Source organism: Hordeum vulgare, chromosome 7H, assembly GCF_904849725.1.
Source record: "Hordeum vulgare subsp. vulgare chromosome 7H, MorexV3_pseudomolecules_assembly, whole genome shotgun sequence".
NCBI classification, from domain to species: domain Eukaryota; kingdom Viridiplantae; phylum Streptophyta; class Magnoliopsida; order Poales; family Poaceae; genus Hordeum; species Hordeum vulgare.
Window position 1 is genome coordinate 192,345,676 of NC_058524.1, and position 23,648 is coordinate 192,369,323.

Here is a 23,648-nt window from a genome sequence, read left to right on the forward strand (position 1 = left end):
GCGTGGGATACCCATAGTGACATTGGGGTATTCTATTGATTCACTTGATATATGTTGAGGCATCAACTTGCGGGTACCGGTGACCTTGGGGATTTATGTATAGGGGTTGATTGCACGTTTTCATACCATGTTCTCCGATATAAATCTTGGGGTTCTCCTTGCACGTTCTTTGTGTTGTATTGAATATGATAGCTCCAAAATTGTTTGATGCATGTCGCATAATTTACCCACGGATACTTGAAGTGACATTGGAGTATCTAGGTGACATTGGAGTATCTAGGTGACATTAGGGTCGATTGATTTGTATCATTGGTGTTATTCTAGTACGAACTCTTAGATAGATTGAACGGAAAGGATAGTTTGTTGTTATCTTAGTACGAACTCTTGAATAGATTGATTGGAATGAATAACTTTGAGGTGGTTCTACTACCTACACCAATTTCATCTTATTGTTCTCCACTAGATAGGAACTTTGGAGTGATTCTTTGTTGCATGTTGAGGGATCCAACTATGTTAGCATTGTTGGGAGATTGCACTAGTGAAAGTATGTACCGTAGGCCTTATTTCCAAGCATTGATACAATGTTCTGCTCACTGTTTGCCACTTGTTACCTTGCTATTTTTATATTTTCAGATTACAAAAACCTATATCTACCATCCATATTGCACTTGTATCACCATCTCTTTGCCGAACTAGTGCACCTATACAGTATACCATTGTATTGGGTGTGTTGGGGACACAAGAGATTTCTTGTATTTGATTGCAGGGTTGCTTGAGAGAGACCATCTTCATCCTACACCTCCTACGGATTGATAATCCTTAGGTCAACCACTTGAGGGAAAATTGCTACTATCCTAGAAAACTCTACGCTTGGAGGCCCAACACGAGTCTTCAAGAATAAAGTTGTGTAGTAGACATCAGGATTCCATTTTCCATGTGACATATGCTTATCAACACGGCGTCGACAGCCATGGAGGAGCACACGACCGGTATCTTTGACACTGGTGACGTTGATGCCGGATTGAACGGAAGTCATGTTAGTGCAGGGGGACGATTCATCGGATAGGGTCGGCTAGATTGGTCATGGCGAGCTCATGGCGTAGCCAACAGGGCCAAACAGGAGCTTGGCTATGGCGATGGGGTCCTAAACTTTTTACACGCTTCGCCGACGTGGGTCCATAACTAAGAGCGCTAACTAGTTAGATAGAATAATTAGAAGTGAAGGTATTTTGAGAAACAAAGGGGATAGCAAGCTTATATAGCCAAAACCTAGTGATGGCATTCACGAATAGTGAACATCGGCGCTACATAATATAGTTCTGATGTGGCAAGATATCCGACGTCACCAATATATTTCGACTGGTCAGCTCAGCAGGGCCCAAATTTTGGTGGCGTTCCACTTTAAATTCATGCCAGCACTACCTCTAAAAAGCTGGCGTACCAATTTATCCAACGCCATCGCTATTTGAAAAAAAATAGTGGTGGCGTTGCTTCAAATTGGGGCGCCACCAACATAAGTTGTGGCTAGCCATTTGTCGACTAGTGGGAGTAATAACACATGATCACTACTAACAATGATCTGAGATAGTAATGATCAATGGTAGCACTGATCAAAGCTACCCTCATCAGAACTACCAATGATGAGATCAAGCCAACAGTCACATGACTCACTCTTATCATGTATGTCCTACTTGCACCTACTATTTTTGGCATTCAGTTATGTCCTACTTGCATGCCACATGCACTCACGTACCCTAGAAACATAGTAATAGGAGCATTAAGAACTAACAACAGCAAAAACAGGAGCAAGAGGAGGACAGATAACTAACAACACAAGTAAGAGCAGCAAGACTAACAATGTGGCAGTAAGAACTAACAATGTTGCACTACAAAGTAACAACACAACAATAGAAACTTACAAGGTGACAATAAGGCTAACAATGTGGCAGTAGAAAGTAACAATGTGCCACTAAAATGATGCAAACTAACACTACATTATGAACAATCTAGCCATGTGGGATGAACAAAGTAGGGCATGCACTCTAGTTCATCCCTAAAACAATGGTCGAATCCGGTTGAATCTACTGTCCTAAAACAAAACTTGAACTACCCTAAGAACCCTAAGTACGAAGCAAATGGAGATTTGAGAGCTTATAGTATGGGTTTCCGACGTAGACTACGCCATTCGTGGAGAAAAAATAACGCGAAGAGGGGTGCTGGCGCTGCCAATGAAGAGGACCCGACCATTCCGAGGGCCGCATCCGTGGACCTCATCCTGCATCGCCGTCCTGGAGGTCCCCTCCCCTTGCACTGACGCAGAGGAAAAACCCCTCGTATGGGGGTAAAAACACCCCCATAAGAGGGGCCAGCAAAGGATGATGTTAGAGGGTATTGGATCCCCACCAGGTTTCTGCCGAAGGAGTATATACTACCGGCTCCGGTGGCGGAGCCAGAGCGACCGACTCCGTGCTGCATTACCCTAGCGTAGCGGCATGATGCACATAGGGGAGGGAGATTGCAGTGCCGCCGCTAGATCTAATATGACGGAGGAGAGGTCGGTGACTCACCTCTCTTATATGGGATGGCTATCGACGATGACCGGAGTGGGTGGGGCATTGCAAGATGGCGGCGTTGCCATTGGAGGAATTGGACGGATGATGACGAGGAAGTGGGTGCGAACTGGCGACGGAGGTGACAGAAGGGGCGTGGGGGAGTTATGAGCAGTCGCGTCATTTCCCGTGTTTCCCCACGCGTGTAGACGCTCGCCAAGCGTGGCTCAAGCGAGCCCGTTCGCGAAAAACGGTTAATTTGGACGTTCCTCCAAAGCCACGCCCGTGCCTGCTTTAAGTTCCATGTGGGCCAACTTTTTCATGTGAGCCAGGTAACCAAAGAACTTACACACACATTATGTCCGGTCCTAGTTGGGCCTAATGTAGGAAACCAAATGCATCCAAATAGAAAAACTTATGCAGGCAACCAAACTCATTAGAAGGAGACAAGAAGAATATATTTTTTTGAAACAATGGCAAAAGTTTTTCCTTATCGAATTAATAAGAAGAGAATTGCCGAGTTCATTTACGGAAAACCAGGCAAAAACCAATACAGACGAAGCACGGAGTAACTACTCACATTGCAATAAACCCCACAACTAAACATGTAACCCTGTCACACTATTCGAATACACAACATCCACAACCTTCGATATTGCTATTCTGTCAAAAGATCCCTGACAAGAACACCTCGATAGAAGACATCAAGCACCTCTCAAACCACAATGATAACCCAATCCAAGAGGACGGGCCGAGAGAGTGAAGGTCATCCATCAAGCAACCAAAGACGCCTTGTTTGTGGCGCCACTCTTTCCTTTGCCTATCTTATTTTGTTTATCCCTCATAGGCGTCACCGTCAAGAGGCAATCAATCGACCTGCGCAAACCAGGTCTAGCAACCTCCACACTAGCCTGCGAGTCACAAAGTTCCTTCACGAAGAGAGCATTTGGATTTGGAATAGGGGCCAACACACTTGGATCGATGACCGTGCCAGTCATAGGCATCACCTGCTCGATGGTTGTGGATGAGGGAAGGGCAGCAACATCCAAAACTCTGTGCTCCATGACACCGAGAGCTACACTGGCTGATGCATGACACTCAATGGACTTAGGCGAGCAAGAGATTGCAACGTCCAAATCACCACACTCATCGACATCAAGTTTCTGGCTAGACTCCTTGGGTGATGCTGGCGGTAAAGCCACACACGAGATCTCGGGGGGGGGGGGGGGGGGCAACCTTTAGTTGTTTGTCGGATAAGCATAGAATCGGACCCCCACATTGATACGTCCCAAACATATCTATAATTTCTGCTTGTTCCATGATCTTTTGGGTGACATTGTTATATGTTTTGCTACACTTTTATATCATTTTACACATATTTGGACTAACCTACTAACTCAGTGCACCCAATGCTAGTTTCTGTCTGTTGATGTCTATATTGCAGGGCTTTTACCCAATTTTCCAAAGCCCAAAAAAATCCAGAAAAAATATATAAAAAATCAGCGAAACAGAAGCTTCCGGATCACCGAAGCTCGGCCAGAGGGGGGCCAGGGGCCTCCCAGGCGGCCTGCTGGCGCGGCCAGGCCCTAGGCCGCCCTAGGAGGTCGCCTGGAAGGGTCCCACCTCTTCCGGTGCCCTCCTTTGGCCTATATTTAGAGTCCCGAGAGGAAACCCTCGCATACTTTCTGGAATCGCGAATTTCTCCATCGTTCCGCCGCCGCAGCGCTTCGGAGATCGGGAGCGTGAGGAGACCTCTTAACGGCACCCTGTCGGAGGGAGGCTTGACCTCCGGGAGCTTCTCCACCGCCATGGACACTTCCCGGACGTGTTGTGAGTAGTCCTCCTTGGACCATGAGTCCATGTCCAATAGCTATGTGATGCCTTCTCTCCAATCTTGTGCTTCAATGGTTAGTCCTTGTGAGCTGCCCTACATGATCAAGGCATCAATGTAATTCTCTTGCTATTGCTATGCTCGGTTTGTTGGGATCCGATGGATTATGAGATTATGTTCAGATTGTTATGAGTTATATATTTGATTATCCTTTTATATTATGTTCCTTAGTGATTCATGCATGTTCTCCGTTGCTATTTATTGATTTAACCAAGTAGTAGATTGTAACTCCAAGAGGGAGCGTTATGCATGATTGTGGGTTCATGCCCCTCGATGTCTAGCTTGAGTGACAGAAACATGAGACTAGGGGATGTGGTTGTTGCCACAAGGGAGAAAACAACGGTGCTTGTGACCACGGTTGCAAGGATTGTTTACCTTACGCATAGTTCGTTAATGCAGTTGTCCGTTGCTTTGAGTTTACACTTTGGGTGGGGCTCGCAACTTAATACCGGAGAGATGTTATGGATAGATATGTCAAGGTGGATGATTAGTAAGTAGATGCTGATGAATAAACGATCTACTTGTCTTGTCATACTTCCCATTACTATTGAACCTTTAACTATCAAGTCGCATAATTAGCATTGCGGTGCGATCATAATTCTGTCAATTACCCAACTGTGATTTGTTTACCCAAGCATAGTTGTTTATCATCTTTTGGGAAAGAGACATCACTAGTGAACATCATGTGACTCCAGTCCATATCACCATCATTGTTTACACCTCCATCATTTACCACTTTCATTTACTTTTCCGTTGCAATCACTATTACTTTCCCGCTTGTGTTTTGATCCTTTGCAAACTACAAGGCTGGAGAGATTGAAAACCTCTGTGTACTCGTTGGGAGCAAAGTTATTTGTTGTGTGTGCAGGTCCACGTCTTCTGCTGGCGCCAGGGTGGAAGACACCTACTTGTTGAGCCTAGGAGTCCTCTTCGTTTGATAAACCTTACAGTCTTCGTGTAAGGGAAATCTGCTGCTGGCTACATCTCCACCTTCCACTTGGGGTAACCAATGAGGGGCGGGAAGTATATACATCAACTCGTCATCAAGAAAAAATTTGGCGCCGTTGCTGGGGGCTCTAGTCTTCAAGATAGGGGAGTTGCACGCTATCTTTTACCTTTGCTTTTTAGTCTTGTTAGTTTGCTTTTTAGTCTTTGCTTTAGAGTCTTATACCAAAAACCACAAAAAAAATAGTTGCTTCGTTCTCGCTTGTTGCCACTGTTATGGGTTCCACTGAAAACACCAAGTTGTGTGACTTCACTAGTCACAATAACAATGACTTTCTCTGCACTCCGATTGCTACTCCCGCCACTGCAGCCACGTCCTATGAGATTAAACCTGCTTTACTGAACCTTGTTATGAAAGATCAATTCTCCGGTGCTGGAGATGATGCTGCCTTGCACTTGAACAATTTTGTTGAGCTCTGTGATATGCAAAAATATAAAGAAGTAGATGGTGATATTGTTAAACTTAAGCTTTTTTCCTTTCTCCTTGAGAGGAGGAGCTAAAGTGTGGCTTCATTCTTTGCCTAGGAATAGCATAGATTCTTGGGATAAGTGCAAAGATGCTTTTATTGGGAAGTATTACTCGCCTGCTAAGATTATCCAGTTGAGGATTAACGCTATGAATTTTATGCAATTGGATAATGAACATGTTGCTCAAGCTTGGGAACGTATGAAATATCTTGTTAAGAATTGCCCTACACATGGTTTGACTACCTGGATGGTTATCCAAACTTTCTATGCAGGATCGAACTTTACCTCGCGGAATCTGTTAGACTCGGCCGCGGGAGGAACCTTTATGTCAACTACACTTGGTGCTTCCACAAAGCTATTGGATGAGATGATGAAAAATTATTCTCAATGGCACACCGAGAGAGCTCCAACAGGTAGGAAGGTAAACTTCGTTGAGGAGATCTCTTCCCTTAATGATAAGGTTGACATGATCATGACTGTACTTACTAAACAAGCTCCTGTTGATCCTCATGATGTTCCTTTAAATTCTTTGGTTGCTCAAGAAAGAGAGCAAGTGGATGTTAATTTTATTTCTAGGAACAACTTCAATAACAATGCTTATAGGAGTAATTTTGGTAGCAATCCTAGATCATTCCCATCCAACAACTATGGGAACAATAACAATTATCCTAGCACCAAAAACTGCACTTCTGAATTAGAGAGTGATACGTCTCCGCCGTATCTACAATTTTTGATTGTTTCATGCCAATATTCTACAACTTTCATATACTTTTGGCAACTTTTTATACTATTTTCGGGACTAACATATTGATCCAGTGCCCAGTGCCAGTTCCTGTTTGTTGCATGTTTTTTGTTTCGCAGAATATCCATACCAAACGAAGTCCAAACGCAATAAAAAACCAACGGGGATTTTTTTGGAATATTTATGATTTTTGGGGAGAAGAATCAACGCGAAACGATGCCCGAGGGGGTCACGAGCCCAGGAGGTGCGCCCTACACCCCCAGGCACGCCTGGCAGGCTCGTGACCGATCCCTAAGGCGGTTGGGGGCCTTCTTTCACAGCAAGAAAGATAGTATTCGTAGGAAAATCGTGTTCAGAGGACACCTCAATCGGAGTTACGGATCTCCGGGAATTTAAGAAACGGTGATAGGCCAGAATCTAGGAGCACAGAAACATAAGGACACAGAGAGAGATCCAATCTCAGAGGGGCTCTCGCCCCTCCGCCGCCATGGAGACCATGGACCAGAGGGGAAACCCTTCTCCCATCTAGGGAGGAGGTCAAGGAAGAAGAATAAGAAGGGGATCTCTCTCCCCCTCTCTCTCGGCGGTGTCGGAACACCGCCCGGGACATCATCGTGTGACGGCGATCTACACCAACACCTCCGTCATCTTCACCAACACCTCCATCACCTTCCCCCATCTATATTCAGCGGTCCACTCTCCCGCAACCCACTGTACCCTCTACTTGAACATGGTGTTTTATGCTTCATATTATTATCCAATGATGTGTTGCCATCATATGATGTCTGAGTAGATTTTCGTTGTCCTATCAGTGATTGATGAATTGCTATGATTGGTTTAATTTGCTTGTGGTTATGTTGTTGTCCTTTGGTGCCCATCATATGAGCGTGCGCGTGGATCACACCATAGGGTTAGTAGTATGTTGATAGGACTATGTATTGGAGGGCAAGGGTGACAGAAGCTTCAGCCTAGCATAGAAATTGATGCATACGGGATTGAAGGGGGACCAATATATCTTATTGCTATGGTTTGGTTTTACCTTAATGAACACTAGTAGTTGCGGATGTTTGCTAATAGTTCCAATCATAAGTGCATAGAATTCCAAGTAAGGGATGACATGCTAGCAGTGGCCTCTCCCACATAAAACTTGCTATCGGTCTAGTAACATAATCAATTGCTTAGGGACAATTCCGCAACTCCTACCACCACTTTTCCACACTCGTTAAACTAACGTAATTGTTTCTTTATCTAAGCATCCCCTAGTTTTTATTTACGTGTTCTTTATTATCTTGCAAACCTATCCTATCACACCTACAAAGTACTTCTAGTTTCATACTTGTTCTAGGTAAAGCGAATGTAAAGTGTGCGCAGAGTTGTATCGGTGGTCGATAGAACTTGAGGGAATATTTGTCCTACCTTTAGTTCCTCGTTGGGTTCGACACTCTTACTTATCGACAAAGGCTACAATTGATCCCCTATACTTGTGGGTTATCAAGACCTTTTTCTGGCGCCGTTGCCGGGGAGTAATAGCGTGGGGTGAATATTCTCGTGTGTGCTTGTTTGCTTTATCACTAAGTATATTTATTTGCTGTTCTAAGTTGTTCTCTATCTTTAGTTATGGATATGGAACACGAAATACAAAAAAAATTAGGTGTACTTGCTACTCATGGAGATGGGGAGTCTCCTAAAACCCTTGGTGCTCGTTATGTGGAAAATATTATGCACTTCTTTAATAACCCTGAGAAAACCACATTTCATTATATAATGGGAGTCACGCTGGATCAACGTGAATACTTTAGGGATTATCGCTTGACTCAAAAAGGGAAACTATTATGGGATAAAATTCATATGTTGAAATGGTATGCTTGGGAACTATGCTTGAGATATGATATTACTTGTTGCACTAGGATGAAGGCTAAACACCTTCCCTTTTCTTGTAAATTTAATGCTAATGAAACCTTGGCTTCTTATGCTAATGGTATATATGATTACTATGATGTGGAACAAATAGAAGAGTTTGTTGCTTTTATGGGTGCTTATGAAATTGAAGCTCTGTTTAAAAAGTGTGATGATAATGATGATGTTTACCGATCTAAAAATTTGGTTATGCTTTGTTATTGTTATACTAATTATGAATATAATGCCCATATTTATCGATTTATGGAGAAATTCTACGCTGCCCAAGAAGAGACTAATATTCTGCAGGAAACTATGGAAGAAGAAAATGCTGAAACTGTGAGCTCATTAGATGTAAAAGATGACGAGGAGAGCGAAGAACAAAAGGAGGAAGAGTGGACTAGCTACCCGTGCCTACCTTCTAATTAGAGTAACTCTTCAACTCATACATTGTTTAATTTCCCTTCGTTCTTACCGAAGGATGAATGCTATGTTGATTGCTATGATCCCTTGGATTCGTTTGAAATATCCCTTTTTGATGAACTTGATGCTTGCTATGCTTGTGGCCATGATACCAATATGAATGATGCTTATGAAGATGAACTTGCTATAGTTCCTTATGTTAAACATGAAATTGTTGCTATCGCACACACTTATGATAGTCCTATTATCTTTTTGAACTCTCCCAACTACACTATCTCGGAGAAGTTTGCTCTTATTAGGGATTACATAGATGGGTTGCCTTTTACTATTACACATGATGATTTCGATGAATATAATATGCATGTGCTTTCTGCTCCTACTTGCAATTATTATGAGAGAGGAACTACATCTCCACCTCTCTATGTTTCCAATACGATAAAATTGCAAGAAACTTCTTATGCTATGTATTGGCCTTTACTTGATGTGCATGAATTGTTCTTTTATGACATGCCAATGCATAGGAAGAGAGTTAGAATTCGTCATTGCATGATATATGTTACCTTGTGCTCACTACTAAATTACAAATCATTGTTAATTAAAATTGGCTTTGATATACCTTGGGATCCGGGTGGATCCATTACTTGAGCACTTTATGCCTAGCTTAATGGCTTTAAAGAAAGCGCTGCCTGGGAGACAACCCGGAAGTTTTAGAGAGTCATTTATTTCTGTTGAGTCCTTTTATATAGTTTAAAAACAAAAAAAATAGACGGGAACTTAAAACTTTTTCAAAAAGAGAAGCGATTGAAAGGTGATGCATTGCGAAAGTTAGGGTCGACCTTGAACACTTGTGTTCATGCTCATGGAAACAATGTAGAATTTTTCATGGAAGTTTCTCGCAAAAAAAATTATCCCCTTGTACAATTCCATTGTATTATAAAAATAATGTGCCAAGTAAAGCCTTTATGATTAGTTTGGGTGATAGTTGTTTGATCATGCTGAAAAAGACAGAAACTTTGTGCTCACGAAATCATTTCTTATTTCTATACAGAGAGCGCTATGGAGTAGATTATTTTTGCTTCTGATTGATATACAAATTGCCTTAATTATCATAATTATTTCCGAATTTTTGGAGTATCAGAAGTATGGTATACGTTCAGATTACTACAGACTGTTCTGTTTTTGACAGGTTATGTTTTCTATGCATTGTTCTCTTATTTTGATGAATCTGTGGGTAGTATCGGGGGGTATGAACCATGGTGAAGTTGGATTACAGTAGATATAATGCTAATGTGAATTTGTAATGAGTGCACAACAGTACTTAAAGTGGTGATTTACTTTATTATACTAATGGATCTCACGAAGGTTTTGTTGAGTTTTGTGTGATTGAAGTTTTCAAGTTTTGGGTGAGACCATGATGGATGAAGGAATAAGGAGAGGCAAGAGCCTAAGCTTGGGGATGCCCAAGGCACCCCAAGGTAATATTCAAGAAAGACTCAAGCGTCTAAGCTTGGGGATGCCCCGGAAGGCATCCCCTCTTTCGTCTACAATCTATCGGTAATTTTACTCGGAGCTATATTTTTATTCGTCACACGATATGGGCAAATGCTTGGAGTGTATTTTGTGTTTATTTTTCATTTTTATTTTATGCACCATGCGGGTATGAGATAATCCTTGGTTGATTTCTAGAATGCTCTTTGCACTTCACTTATATCTTTTGAGTATGGCTGTATAGAATGCTTCATGTGTTTCACTTATATCATTTGAAGTTTGGATTGCATGTTTCCCTACACACAGAAAACCGCCTTTGTAGAATGCTCTTTTGCTTCACTTATATTTGTTAGAGTGAGGCATATATTTTGTAGAAAGAATGAAACTCTCATGCTTCACTTATACCTATTTAGAGAGTTAACAGGAGTTGGTCATTCACATGGTTAGTCATAAAATCCTACATAAAACTTGTAGATCACTGAATATGATATGTTTGATTCCTTGCAATAGTTTTGCGACATGAAGATGTGATATTAGAGTCATGCTAGTGAGTAATTTTGTATTCGTAGAAATACTTGTGTTAAGGTTTGTGATTCCCGTGGCATGCACGTATGGTGAACCGTTATGTGACGAAGTCGGAGCATGATTTATGTATTGATTGTCATCCTTCGTGTGGAGGTCGGGATCGCGCCATGGTTAACTCCTACCAACCCTTCCCCTAGGAGCATGCGTGTAGTACCTTGTTTCGATGACTAATAGACTTTTGCAATAAGTATGTGAGTTATTTATGACTAATGTTGAGTCCATGGATTATACGCACTCTCACCCTTCCACCATTGCTAGCCTCTCTAGTACCGCGCAACTTTCGTCGGTGCTTTACACCCACCATATACCCTTCCTCAAAACAGCCACCACACCTACCTATTATGGCATTTCCATAGCCATTCCGAGATATATTGCCATGCAACTTCCATCGTTCCGTTTATTATGACACGCACCATCATTGTCATATTGCTTTGCATGGTCGTAAGATAGTGCTACGGCAACAAACGTTCTTCCCCGGCAATGGTACCAAAGATCCTTCTGTCGTCTCTTGAGCTTGCGTTGGTTTTTCCCTTGAAGAGGAAAGGGTGATGCAGCACAGGAGCAGTAAGTATTTCCCTCAGTTTGAGAACCAAGGTATCAATCCAGTAGGAGAATCTCGTCAAGTCCAGAGTACCTGCACAAACACAAAGAGCTTGCACCCAACGCTATAAAGGGGTTGTCAATCCCTTCAAGATTGATTGCAAAGTGAGATCTGTAGGCGGAAAGTGCAACGAAGAAAAAGTGTAAGGCTGAAAATATGGTGTGGAGTAGACCCGGGGGCCATAGTGTTCACTAGAGGCTTCTCTCAAAATAGAAAATATCACGGTGGGTGAACAAATTACCGTCGAGCAATTGATAGAACCGCGCAAAGTCATGATGATATCTAAGGCAATGATCATACATATAGGCATCACATCCGAGACAAGTAGACCGATACTTTCTGCATCTACTACTATTACTCCACACATCGACCGCTATCCAGAATGCATCTAGTGTATTGAGTTCATGACGAACAGAGTAACGCCTTAAGCAAGATGACATGATGTAGAGGGATAATCTCAAACCAATGATGAAAACCCCATCTTTTTACCCTTGATGGCAACAACCCGATGCGTGCCTCGCTACCCCTTCTGTCACTGGGTGAGGTCACCGCACAGTATGAACCCAAAACCAAGCACTTCTCCCATTGCAAGAATCATAGATCTAGTTGGCCAAACAAAATCCACAACTTGAAGAGAATTACAAGGATATGAAATCATGCATAAGAGAGATCAAAATAAACTCAAATAAGATTCATAGATAATCTGATCATAAATCCACAAATCATCGAATCTCGACAAAGACATCGCAAAAGAAGATTACATCGGATAGATCTCCATGAAGTTCGTGGAGAACTTTGTATTGAAGATCGAAGAGAGAGAAGAAGCCATCTAGCTACTAGCTATGGACCCGTAGGTCTATGGTGAACTACTCACGCATCATCGGAGAGGTCATGGTGTTGATGAAGAAGCCCTCCGTATCCGAATCCCCCCTCCGGCAGGGCACCAGAACGTGCCCGAGATGGGATCTTGTGGAGACAGAACCTTGCGCCGGCGGAAAAGTACTTTCGATGATCTCCTGATTTTTTTTGGGATTTTAGGGAATTTATAGGCGAAAGTCCTAGGGCAGAGGTGGCCCAGGGAGCCCACAAGCCAGGGAGGTGCGGGCCCCCTGGCCGCGCCATGAGGGCTTGTGGGGTCCCTGCAGGCCCGTGCCTTGATTCTTAGGCTTCCCGATCTTTTTCTGTTTCGGAAAAAATCTTTTTGGCAGTTTCGTTCCGTTTGGACTCCGTTCAAAATCCTCCTCTGAAAGGGGTCAAAAACATGGAAAAAACAGGAACTAGCACTTGGCACTGAGTTAATAAGTTAGTCCCAAAAATATATATATAAGGCATACAAAACATCCAAAGTTTGACAAGATAATAGCATGAAACCATCAAAAATTATAGATACGTTGGAGACGTATTAGATAGGTAGCATGATGTTTTCATGGCTTGTCCGTTTTTTGATGTCATTACTACACTAGATCATTGCACATCCCGGTACACCACCAGAGTCATTCATATAGAGTCATATTTTGTTCTACATATTGAGTTGTAAGTAAATAAAAGTGTGATGATCATCATTATTAGAGCATTGTCCCATGAGAGGAAGTAATAAAAGAGGCCAATGAAGCCCAAATAAAAAAAAGAGGCCAAAGAAGCCCACCAAAAAAAAGCGAAAAAAATAATAATAAAAAAAGAGAGAAGGGACAATGCTACTATCCTTTACCACACTTGTGCTTCAAAGTAGCACCATGATCTTCATGATAGAGAGTCTCCTATGTTGTCACTTTCATATACTAGCGGGAAATTTTCATTATAGAACTTGGCTTGTATATTCCAATGATGGGCTTCCTCAAATTTCCCTAGGTATTCGTGAGCAAGCGAGTTGGATGCACACCCACTAGTTTCTTTTTGAACTTTCATACACTTATAGCTCTTGTGCATCTTTTGCATGGCAATCCCTACTCACTCACATTAATATCTATTGATGGGCATATCCATAGCCCGTTGATACGCTTAGTTGATGTGAGACTATCTCCTCCTTTTTGTCTTCTCCGCAACCACCAAATTCTATTCCACCTATAGTGTTATGTCCATGGCTCATGCTCATGTATTGCGTGAAAGTTGAAAAAGTTTGAGAACACTAAAGTATGAAACAATTGCTTGGCTAAAACCGGGGTTGTGCATGATTTAAATACGTTGTGTGACGAAGATGGAGCATAGCCAGACTATATGATTTTGTAGGGATACCTTTCTTTGGCCATGATATTTTGAGAAGACATGATTGCTTTGTTATTATGCTTGAAATATTATTGTCTTTATGTCAAATGATAGACTATTGCTTCGAACACTCGTGTTTTAGTATTCATGCCATGATTAGATTATAGATCAAGATTATGCTAGGTAGCATTCCACATCAAAAATTATCTTTTTTATCATTTACCTACTCGAGGACGAGTAGGAATTAAGCTTGGGGATGATGATACATCTCCGTCGTATCTATAATTTTTGATTGTTTCATGCCAATATTCTACAACTTTCATATATACTTTTGGCAACTTTTTATACTATTTTTGGGACTAACATATTGATCCAGTGCCCAGTGTCAGTTCCTGTTTGTTGCATGTTTTTTGTTTCGCTGAATATCCATACCAAACGAAGTCCAAACGCAATAAAAAACCTACGGGGATTTGTTTTGGAATATTTATGATTTTTTGGGAGAAGAATCAACGCGAAACAATGCCCGAGGGGGTCATGAGCCCAGGAGGCGCGCCCTACACCCCCAGGCGCGCCTGGTAGGCTCGTGACCAATCCCTAAAGCGGTTGGGGCCCTTCTTTCACCGCAAGAAAGATAGTATTTGTAAGAAAATCGTGTTAAAAGGACACCTCAATCATAGTTACGGATCTCCGGTAATTTAAGAAACGGTGATAGGCTAGAATGTGGGAGCGCAGAAACAGAAGGACACACAGAGAGAGAGATCCAATCTCGGAGGGGCTCTCGCCCCTCCGCCGCCATGGAGACCATGGACAAGAGGGGAAACCCTTATCCTATCTAGGGAGGAGGTCAAGGAAGAAGAATAAGAAGGGGGCTCTTTCCCCCTCTCTCCCGGCGGTGCCGGAATGCCGCCCGGGACATCATGGTGTGACGGCGTTCTACACCAACACCTCCGTCATCTTCACCGACACCTACATCACCTTCCCCCATCTATATTCAGCGGTCCACTCTCCCGCAACCCGTTGTACCCTCTACTTGAACATGGTGTTTTATGCTTCATATTATTATCCAATGATGTGTTTCCATCCTATGATGTTTGAGTAGATTTTCGTTGTCCTATCGGTGATTGATGAATTGCTATGATTGGTTTAATTTGCTTGTGGTTATGTTGTTGTCCTTTGGTGCCCATCATATGACCGTGCGCGTGGATCACACCATAGGGTTAGTAGTATGTTGATAGGACTATGTATTGGAGGGCAAGTGTGATAGAAGCTTCAGCCTAGCATAGAAATTGATGCATACGGGATTGAGGGGGACCAATATATCTTATTGCTATGGTTGGGTTTTACCTTAATGAACGTTAGTAATTGGGGATGCTTGCTAATAGTTCCAATCATAAGTGCATAGAATTCCAAGTAAGGGATGGCATGCTAGCAGTGGCCTCTCCCACATAAAACTTGTTATCGGTCTAGTAACATAGTCAATTGCTTAGGGACAATTCCGCAACTCCTACCACCACTTTTCCACACTCGTTAAACTAACGTAGTTGTTTCTTTATCTAAGCAGCCCCTAGTTTCTACTTACGTGTTCTTTATTATCTTGCAAACCAATCCTATCACACCTACAAAGTACTTCTAGTTTCATACTTGTTCTAGGTAAAGCGAACGTAAAGTGTGCATAGAGTTGTATCGGTAGTCGATAGAACTTGAGGGAATATTTGTCCTATCTTTAGCTCCTCGTTGGGTTCGACACTCTTACTTATCGAGAAAGGCTGCAATTGATCCCCTATACTTGTGGGTTATCAAGAGAGAGCATGCTTAAGGATTTATCACTTCTCAAAAAGACTTCAACAAGGATGTAGAAGAGAAACTAGAAAAAATAGATAGTATCTCTTTGAAGGTGGAAAACATAGCTCATGATGTAGAGATGCTTAAAATAAGAACTTCCCCGCTTGAGGAAAGGAACACCACACCCATGAATGCTATCCAAGTCCAAATTAATGAGAACATAAGAATGCTAGCCAAACTTAAAGATAGATGGGCTAGAGAAAAGGAAGAGGAAGAGAGAATTAAGAGCCTTCCTACACACACTACCATTGCTACTATACAAGTTGTTGAGTATCTCAAAACTTTTAGCACCCATCGCACTCCTAGTCCCAATGGACCTATTAATGGTGATGCTAATACCTCAACTATAGGACAAGAAGGTCCTTTGAATTTAGATACTACCAAAAGAATGAGCTTAGATGACATTACTACCACTTTAATTAATGGTAGTAACCTTGATTTTGACAATTGTAGTCTCTCCGAAGTCATCACCTTTTTGCAAAGAATGGCTAAAGACCCCCACACTAGTACACTCAATATTGCCTTCACCGAGCATATTACCAATGCTCTTATCAAAGCTAGGGAGGATAAGCTCAAGCTAGAGACTTCTATTCCTAGGAAACTATAAGATGGTTGGGATCCTATGGTCAAAATAAAATTGAATAATATATCTTGCCTGGCTTTGTGTGATGTTGGAGCTAGTGCTTCCGTTATGCCCAAAAGAATGTATGATATGCTTGATTGGAAACCTTATGATCCATGTTCTTTTGGTGTTTGTCTTGTTGATTTTTCCATAAAGAAACCTTTAGGGAGAACTGATGACGTGCTTATAATTTTCAATGATAATTATGTGCCCGTTGATTTTCTTATTATGGACATTGAATGTGATCCTTCATGTCCAATTATTTTGGGACGTCCTTTTCTCCGCACCATTGGCGCTATCATTGTCATGAAAGAGGGAATTATTAAATTCCAATTTCCTCTTAAAAAGGGAATGGAACACTACCCTAGAAAGAATATTAAGGTACCTTATGATTCCGTTACTCGGGCAAGTTATTCTTTTGGAGTTGATAACACTTGATCTTCTTGCATTATGCCTAGCTCAAAGGCATAAAAGAAAACGCTTGTTGGGAGTTAACCCAATTTGTTTTTACTTTCTGTTTTAGCAGTCTTGATGCTTGTTACTACTGTAGCAACATCATTATATCTTTATTTTTAAGCTTTGTGCCAAGTTATAGCCTCTGATTGAAAGAAAGTTCAAAAATTGTGACATGTTGTCTAGAAACAGATTCTGTGTGCCTGACGGAAAAATTCGCCAAAAATCACCAGATCAACTTTTTGATCTGAATTTTTTTTAAAGCGTGATCTATGTAATTTCCTTTCTGACATATGTTCTGAGTTTTTTGATTTGAGTTGCATAAGTACCCCGAATAAATTATTTACTACCTGTTGTTCTGTTTTTCACAGATTGTGCCATGTTTTGCATTTTCATTGTTTTGCAAATCCTAAGCTTACTTTTTATTTGCAAAAACCTTTTGGCATTCATAAGAAACAGTAGATTTTCATTAAAATCTTTATTTACAGCAGGTAATGAATTATTTTATTAAGAGAACTAACCACTCTAATCAGCTTATGATGAGTTTCGTATGAAGGGAGTTTTCAAGTATGCGATGGGAGAAGTTGATGAAAGAAGATACAGGAGTGTCAAGCGCTCAAGCTTGGGGATGCCCCATGCACCCCAAGAAATATTTAAAGGAGACTCAATCATCTAAGCTTGGGGAGGCCCTCGTGCATCCCCTTCTCTATCAACAATCATGAGTTCGTCCATCTCCATGCTATATTTTTATCACATCATATGATATGTGCTATGCTTGGAGCGTCCCGCTATTTACTTTTTAGTTTGTTTTAGTTTTGCTTGCCGTTCATAAAAAGTCGGAACCTAGCCTACCTTGTTTGAGAGAGAGAGACATGCTCCATTCCACTTTAGAACACAACATAGGTTTTCATGCTTATCCTTTTTGTGTGTTCTTCATCTTTTTGTAGCTACTGTCATGCTTAGCTCTTAGTTTTCATGCTTAGCTCTTAGTTTTCATGCTTATATTTTTTAGAGCTTTTATTTAGGTTGCTTCTGGAACTCTCTTGAGTTATCATGCTTATCTTGTTTAGACAGTTGGCTTGTTGCACTGAGTTGTGTGTCTTGCACGAGTAGGTAATTGAGGTTGCTATTTAAGTATAGTAGTAACTTGTAATAGTTTTGAGGTATTGATTTGAGTAATGTTTGGACTATTGGTGCCTAGAGCTTGAGCCTATTAGTGATAGGTGTCGTACTTTTGGAAATCCGCGTGTTTTTTCAAAAACTAAAAATTAGTTGAGAACTCTAGCTACTAAATTGATCGCTAACCTCTGGAGGGGTTGGAATATATATATAGTACCCTCATGTTACCATGAGTCGAGGACGCGCAAGGATAACCAATCCCCCAAACACTCCTCCTCGGGGTACTTGTCTCTTTGTGAATTTCCTAACTAGATAGAGAGTTACCGATAATAAGTGTATGAGTTATTCGGACTAATGTGAGTATTCGATTGTTGGCACTTCCACCATCCATATTTTGCTAGCCTCTTCAGTACCGTGCATTGCCCTTTCTCACATTGAGAGTTGGTGCAAACTCCGCAGGTGCATCCAAACCCATGACATGATACGCTCTGTCATACATAAGCCTCATTGTATCTTTCCTCAAAACATCCACCATACCTACCTATTAAGGCATTTCCATAGCCTTTTCGAGATACATTGCCATGCAACATCCACCATCTCATGACTTGATCTTCATGTCATACAAGCTTTTGCTTGATCGTAGAGTTGCATGATAGTTGGGCCTTGCCCAAATTATTGATACATGACGCGCTAGTATCATTGCATATCCTACTACACTGGCAGAGGCATACATTTGCATACATCATGATAGTTTTTACTTGTCTTTATGTTAAGTACTTCTTATAAAGTGTGATGATTTTTCTTTTTATTCATGTAAAACATAGAGTGTTGCCCTTAAGTGAGGAAAAGATCCCAAAGAGGACAAAACAAAATATCCCAAAGAGGACAAAAGATAGATAAAAAGAAAGAGCCAAAGAGGCCACAAAAAATAAAAATAAAATAAAAAAAGAAAAAAAAGGGGGCAAGACTACTATTCCTTTTGAAAGATCCACACTCGTACTACATTGCTATATTGGTACTACATAGAGATTATCATTCATGCATAACTATGTGGGGACCCTTACACTATAGAACTTGGTTTGCATATTCCAATGATGAGCCTCCTCAAATGAGCTCTAGCTCTTCATGAGTAAACAAGTTGGATGCACCCCCACTAGTTCCATTGGAGATCTTACCTTAGCTCATATGTGCATCCGTTACATGGCAATCCCTACTCCTCACATCATATCTATCATTTGGCTTTCTCTCGCCTATGGTTGTCCTCATTGATGTGAGCCTTTCACACCTTTTTGTCTTCCTTACCCATCATTATTCTATTTGCCATCCTAAGTGCCAACATATCTTTCTTACGCTCATCCATTGCATGAGTGCTCAAAATCGAAAGGGAGCGGATCATTTTGACTTGTGCCTGACTAGTGGTCTCAGGATGAGTCAAAATAAGATTCTGAAGGAGACTAAGTGTGAGGTTTAGTAGTTTGATTTCTTGATTAAAAAACTATTTTATGATATCAACCCATCTCCCACTTCTTGCACGCAAACACATTGGGAGACATTCGAGTCACGGACAGCGAGAGCTCTTGCACCTTTATGTTCTTACTTTCTAAATTCAATACTAGATATAGACTCTTGCTTGTTATTGTCTTGACTTGAATTGCATATCTCACTTGCTTTACTTTCAAGTTTTTAGATGTGTGTTAGTATGTCACCACAGAAATTATTGTGTTATCATTTATCTACTCGAGGATGAGCAGAAATTAAGCTTGGGGATGTTGATACGTCCCAAACGTATCTATAATTTATGCTTGTTCCATGATCTTTTGGGTGACATTGTTATATGTTTTGCTACACTTTTATATCATTTTACACATATTTGGACTAACCTACTAACTCAATGCACCCAGTGCCAGTTTTTGTGTGCTGATGCCTATTTTGCACGGGCTTTTACCCAAATTTTCCGAAGCCCGAAAAAATCTAGAAAAAATATTAAAAAAATCGGCGAAACAGAAGCTTTCGTATCACCGAAGCTGGGCCACACGGGGGCCAGGGGAGTCCCAGATGGCCTGCTGGCGCGGCCTGGCCGCGCCAGGAAGTCGCCTGGGTGGGTCCCACCTCCTCCGATGCCCTCCTTTGGCCTATATTTAGAGTCCCGAGAGGAAACCCTCGCACACCTTCTGGAATTACGAATTTCTCCATCGTTATGCCACCGTAGTGCTTCCGAGATCAGGAGCGTCAGGGCACCTCTTCCCGGCACCCTGCCGGAGGGAGGATTGACCTCCGGGAGCTTACCCTAGCATAGTTGTTTATCGTCTTTTGGGAGAGAGACATCACTAGTGAACATCATGCGACTCCGGTCCATATCACCATCATTGTTTACACCTCCATCATTTACCACTTTCATTTACTTTTCCGTTGCATTCACTATTACCTTCCGGCTTGTGTTTTGATCATTTGCAAACTACAAGGCCGGAGAGATTGACAACCTCTCTGTACTTGTTGGGAGCAAAGTTATTTGTTGTGTGTGCAGGTCCACGTCTTCTGCTAGCGCGAGGGTGGAAGACACCTACTTGTTGAGCCTAGGATTCCTCTTGGTTCGATAAACCTTACAGTCTCCGTGTAAGGGAAATCTGCTACTAACTACATCTCCACCTTCCACTTGGGGTAACCAACGAGGGGCGAGAAGTATATCCATCAACTCGTCATCAAGAAAATTTCTGGCGCCGTTGCCGGGGGCTCCAGTCTTCAAGATAGGGGAGTTGCACGCTATCTTTTACCTTTGCTTTTTAGCCTTGTTAGTTTGCCTTTTAATCTTTGCTTTGGAGTCTTATACCAAAAACCACAAAAAAATTAGTTGCTTCGTTCTCACTTGTTGCCGCTGCTATGGGTTCCACTGAAAACACCTAGTTGTGTGACTTCACTAGTCACAACAACAAGGACTTTCTCTGCACTCCGATTGCTACTCCCGCCATTGGAGCCACGTCCTATGAGATTAAACCTGCTTTACTTAACCTTGTTATGAAATATCAATTCTCCGATGCTGGAGATGATGCTGCCTTGCACTTGAACAATTTTGTTGAGTTGTGTGATATGCAAAAATATAAAGAAGTAGATCGCATAGAATATCACAAGTGTCATGGGAATGATCCTGACAATAATACCAGGGATACGAATGAGGGGCGGAGCCTAGCTATACCACACTGGATACACTCAGATATACGAGTTCGGGCCCCACTCAAGAGTGGTAACAACCCTACGTCTCGAACCTTGAGGCTGATGTTTGCTTATGGTGTGTGTGATAGTACAGGATGTTGAACCCTTGGTCAGGAGCTCGGGGCGGCTTATACAGTGCGCCACGACCGACCGAGCCTCATTACAAGGGCGAGTTAATGCAAATAACTACGGAAGTTACTAGTAATAGCAGCTCTAACTCCAACGTTACTGGTAACGCACGTCTTCACTGCACTTCGTGTGATAGTTTAAGTCTATAGCCGTTGCAGTCCCTTCATTGCTCACGCCTTGCTGCAATCTGATTGCCGGGTGCATCCGACTGACACGAGGTGATCCGAGTGACCTTGTGCGAGCCGAGTGATGATACACTTGCCCGAGTGAGGCCATGACTGCACTGGTGGCTTTTGGGACGCTGATGTCCATGTAGGGTCTTAGACAGGCCTAGGGATGCAGGTCCATAGGACTACCCCTAATGTACAACCCCGTCAGTAGCCCCCAAATCAGTTGAGGTTTTATTGGTCGAGTGGAAGATACTCTTTGGTGCCCTCGGTGTCTCAGGGACGTCGAGGTTGTATCTCAGGGCTACATCACTCGAGCTGTGAGTAAACCAATGCAGATTCGAGTGCGAAAGATTCCAAGTGTTGGAGCATGTCGGCACGCTTCCAATCGATAATAACTGAATACCTTTCAAGAAGATAGATTCAATGATTCGGATGATCGCGAGCTCGAGGCTCCGATTGTCCAATCGGTGAGGTAGGACAGGGCCCACTCGTGCTACGGTACAGACGATCTGGTTGCCTTCTTGTGGTGTCCGAATGCTTAGGGTCGCACGGAAGGACGAGTGGGAGGGTATTCGGCTCCCCTCATTATGCGTCGTGGATACGTAATCCATTTGGGTTATGAGGGAGGTGTCTTCTCCGTGATTTTTTGAATTGATGGAGTGTGCATGGGTAGTGGAATCAGCAACGATGTGGGTAATGGAGGTAGTGGAGAGATGCTTCGATTCACGTGCCTGAAATATCACCGCCGTGCTACAGGAGCGTTGTCGCGGAGATCCTGTGGATCTTCCTAGTGCTGACGAAGTACTCGATGGGCTATCTTCTTGTAGAATATAAATGGGACAAGGCAGCGAGGGGATGGAACCACGCCGCCAGATCTGAGTCGTTTCCATCCCCTCTCTCGAACCTTGTCGTTGTGGCTGAGAGCTTGATAACCCACAAGTGTAGGGGATCGCAACAGTTTTTGAGGGTAGATTATTCGACCCAAACTTGTTGATTCGCCACAAGAAGAAACGAAAGAATATTCTCAAGTATTAGCAGCTGAGTTTGTTAGATTCAACCACACCTGAAAGATTAGTGTGTGCAAGCAAAGTATCAGTAGCAAAGTGATATGATAGCAACGGTGTCAGAAACAGATCTGTTGACGACAGACTATTCCTAATTGTTGTATCAATGGCGCCAGTAAGTTGCACGTGGACGGGGAACTATTCTTCCTCGGCAACGGTGTCGAAAAAGTCTTGCAACAAGTAACAACAAAGTGGCAAGGAACATCAGTAGCAGCAGAGTAACAGCAGTAGCAACAGAGTAACAGCAGCAACAAAGTGGCCCAATCCCTTTTGTAGCAAGGGACAAGCCTGGACAAACTAACGTAGCAAGGACTAGTAGTAAAAGACTTGTAGGCAGTGGATCGGTGATGGATGAGTATGACGGATGTGGTTCATCATGTAATAGCAATAACACGGAGAGATATGTAACTAGCTCCCATTCGTCAATCTAATGTAGGCATGTATTCTGTATGTAGTCATACGTGCTTAGGGAAAAGAACTTGCATGAAATCTATTGTCCATCCCTCCCGTGGCAGCGGGGTCCTAATGGAAACTACAAGATATTAAGGTTCTCCTTTTAATAAAGAACCAGACCAAAGAACTAACACGTGGTGAATACATGAACTCCTCATACTATGGTCATCTCCGGGAGTGGTTCCGGCTATTGTCACTCCGTTGTTGCCGGGTCATAACACATAGTAGGTGACTACAACTTCCAAGATAGGATCTAAAACACACATATATTGGCGACAACATAATAGGTTCAGATCTGAAATCATGGCACTCGGGCCCTAGTGACAAGCATTTAGCATAGCCAAGTAGTAGCAACATCAATCTAGAACATAGTGGATACTAGGGATCAATCCTCGTCAAAACTAACTCAATTACATGATAGATCTCATCCAACTCATCACCGTCCAGCAAGCCTACAATGAGATTACTCACGAACGGTGAAGAGCATCATGGAATTGTCGATGGAGGAAGGTTGATGATGACGACGGCGATGATTTCCCCTCTCCGGAGCCCGGAACGGACTCCAGATCTGCCCTCCAGATGAAGAACAGGAGGTGGCGGCGCCTCCGTATCGTAAAACGCGATGAATCCTTCTCCCTGATTTTTTTCCGGGCGAGACGGAAGATATAGATCTGAGTTTGGGGGCGGTGGTGCCACGTGGGCCCCACAAGCCCTCACGACGCGGCCTAGGGGGGTGGCC